Genomic DNA, 3,332 nt, shown 5'->3' with positions numbered 1-3,332 from the left:
TGATGGAGGAAGGTCATTGGCTAATAAAGAAACTGCCTTGGCCCATTTTATTGGTTAGAACATAGGTGGGTGGAGTAAACAGAACAGAATGCTGGGAGGAAGAGAAAGTGAGCTCACACTCGACAGCTCTGCTCTCTGGAGCATAGGCCATGCTCCCCTCTCCTGGGCACAGGTGATGAAACTTCCACCCAGGATGGACGTAGGCTAGAATCTTCCTGGTAAACACACCTTGGGGTGCTACACACATTAATAGAAATGGGCTTGTCCAGGTTTTAGAGTTAGCTGAGAAGAGGCTAGATATAATGGGTCAAGCAGTGTTTAAAAGAATACAGTGTCCATGTAATTATTTTGGGGCATAAGCTAGCAGGCGGCCAGGGTGCTGGGGACGCAGCCCTGCTGCTCCTACTACTACAATAAGCTACTTTTTTAGCTTCTCTAGGATCACGAAATTTAGTAGTGTCTGTTTTTGAGGTTGAGGTGTGTTTCTTGTAAATAGCAGAATGTTGGATCCTGTTTTTGTATCCATTCTCTTAACCTGTGCCTTTTCATAGGTGAATTGAGACCATTGATATTAAGTGACATTAATGACCAGTGGTTGTTAACTTCAGTTATTTTTTTCTGGTGGTAGTGTTTGTGTGTTTCCCTTCTTTGAGTTGTGCTGGTGGAGGGTTGTCAGATGCTTGTGTTATTATGGGTGTTATTGGCTTCCTTGGTTCGTGATATTCCTTCTAGTATTTTCTGTAAGGCTGGGTTTGTGGCTATATATTGTTTAAACCTGTTTTTGTTCTTGAATGTCTTGTTTTCTCCATCGATGGTAAATGCAAGCTTTGCTGGGTATAGTAGTCTGGACTTGCATCCATGGTCTCTTAGTGTCTGCAGCACATCTATCCAAGACCTTCTGGCTTTCATGGTTTCCATTGAGAAGTCATGTGTAATTCTGATAGGTTTCCCTTTATATGTTACTTGACCTTTTTCCCTTGCAGCTCTTAATATTTGTTCTTTATTCTTTATGTTTTGATTATATTATGGCACAGGGATGCTTTCTTTTGATCCAGTCTATTTGGTGTTCTGTATGCTTCTTGTACCTTCATAGGAATATCCTTCATTAGTTTGGAAATGTTTTCTTCTATAGTTTTGTTGAATATATTTTCTGCGCCTTTGAAATGTAATTCTTCTCTTTCTTCTACCCCTATTATTCTTAGGTTTGGTCTTTTAACATTGTCTCAGATTTTCTAGATGTTTTGTGTTAAGGTTTTATTGGATTTGTTGTGTTCTTCCATCAATTTCCTCTATAGTATCTTTAGTGTCTGAGATTCTTTCTTCTAGCACTTATATTCTGTTGGTTATACTTGTCTTTGTAGTTCCTGTTCATTACCCAGATTTTCCATATCCAGCGTTCCTTCAGTTTGTGCTTTATTCATTACCTCCATTTCATTTTTCCTGGAATAAGGTGCTCAAGTCTTCTTGTTGCATGATCCCCGACCTCTGGTGATGTCATGTTGCCTTTCAGGTTGTTGGAGAAGTTGCATTGGTGCCTGCCCATCTCTTCCTTCAAATGCAGCCAGGATAGTCTTGGTCCAATCTTTGCCATCACTGACTCTCTGGGTGGATCTCCTCAATGCAGGAGCAGGAACTGTTCCTGGGCCAAGGACCTCACAAACAATATGGCAGGCTTGGGGGAGGCAGGGTCATATGGAACAATGAAACCCCTGCAGTAGAGGTGGAGGGGCCCTGTGCTCCTTCCTGGACCATCCACCCCACCCCATGATGGCACCCACTCACCAGTCTGGAAGGTTGTCCTCATCACAGGGACCGGGACTCCTGGAACTCCAAGGACCCCACAGACAAAAGGGCAAACTTAGGGGAAGGGGAGGGTTGTGTATAACAAAGAAGCCCCTGCAGCAGGAACTGAAGGTGCCCTGCACTCCCTCTGGACCTGAAGTTTTTTGTGGGAGCCTTGAGTCTGGGATTTCATTCCTATGTCTGTTCCTAACTGCCAAGACAGTCGCTATAATTTTCATATAGATACTATGAATTTTCTTCCTTATTTGCACAATAAGGAAGTTGTACCTCAGCCTTGTAACCCCATTATATGCTAGTGTACCTCTAAATTTTTAAGAAAAATAATTGTATCTTCTTCAGAAGAAGCCTATGTTCTTAGAAATTTGAAACAAACAACTTTCTCTGGTGACTGAGGTGTCTCAAACAACTTCACTCCTCTATAAAACAACAAGTTTGTCTTGTTCTTTGTTCAATCTTGATGCTTCATGAACAAAGTATATGTTCAGTAAATATTTGTTATAAATTCAAGGCAGTAAAGAGAACTAATGTCATACTTAATTATTCAGTTGTGAATGGGATTTAAAACTATGATAAATGTTTTATAAACTTAGAACCATTCTGAATTACTGCTGAATAAACACTGTTCAGAAGATTTTCATAAATTAGTCGATATGGGTGAAAAATAATACTTGCATGTTGAAATGGACTTTCTAGAATAAGTATAAAATTAAAATGGTGATGAAAACATCCCACTTTCAAGACACAAAATAGTTTGATGAGGCTGATACTGTTAAGTAGACATCAAGTCACATTTATACATTGCATATTAATATTCACACCTGCATAAAACCTATACAGAGAGGTGCATGTTTGTCCATACATAAAATATAGTGATAAACAACCACGCCAGATGCCTTTTTGGGTTTCTAGTATTTTCATATCCCTACATTTTAAAACTTTGAAGCTTTAAATTTGTCCCTAGATCATAAATGTATCTCTTGCTTATATTTATATTGTTTTCTTGATTAAAATTTTATGTGTTTCTAGGTTTCTGTGAATCAAAAGTGCCGCAGAAAGTTTTTCTCATATTGAGACTCCCAAGGAGGAAGCCTGGAAAGCAGCATTTGTGAACTCAGGTAGGCAGAGGTTGAGAACAAACCAAGAGATATCACTGAGTTCTTAAAGGCAGTAGCCTTCAAGTAAGTTCAAAGAGCATCATCTCGGTTTCTTTTGCTTTGCTAAATAACCGAAAAGCTTTATTTTAACCACATTGTCATTAGCTTAATGTCAGAGCCTAACAAGCTCTGAGACATGATTTAATAACACCAAAGTCTAAGTATAGCAATTTGCATTGGCTTTTTCAGTAGAAATCAACAAACCAATGTATACTGAAGCTGTAAAGTAGCTCAGAGTTGAATACAATAAAGGATTTTTTTTATTGAGAAAAGGAAAGAAAACAAGTTTCCGCCTCCTCCCAGCCTCCCATTTCCCTCCCCCTCCTCCCACCCTTCTCCCCCTCCTCCCACCGTTTTCCCCCTCCCCCCACTACT

The 3,332-nt window shown here is 39.7% G+C and overlaps 1 protein-coding gene across 2 annotated transcripts in view; it reads left to right on the top strand.

The window, feature by feature from the left end:
• The window catches only part of LOC101993851 (solute carrier organic anion transporter family member 1A5-like), an 86,729-nt gene that overhangs the window by 19,283 nt on the left and 64,114 nt on the right, over positions 1-3,332 (top strand). For both annotated transcript variants that reach the window (XM_013352800.1, XM_013352801.1), the window contains exon 2: positions 2,830-2,918. The gene's annotated coding sequence lies outside the window, so the exon portion shown is untranslated. The remainder of the gene's footprint in view (positions 1-2,829; positions 2,919-3,332) is intronic.

The sequence above is a fragment of the Microtus ochrogaster genome, assembly GCF_000317375.1.
Source record: "Microtus ochrogaster isolate Prairie Vole_2 chromosome 14 unlocalized genomic scaffold, MicOch1.0 chr14_random_2, whole genome shotgun sequence".
Classification (NCBI taxonomy): domain Eukaryota; kingdom Metazoa; phylum Chordata; class Mammalia; order Rodentia; family Cricetidae; genus Microtus; species Microtus ochrogaster.
This window is presented reverse-complemented; position numbering and strand designations above follow the sequence as displayed.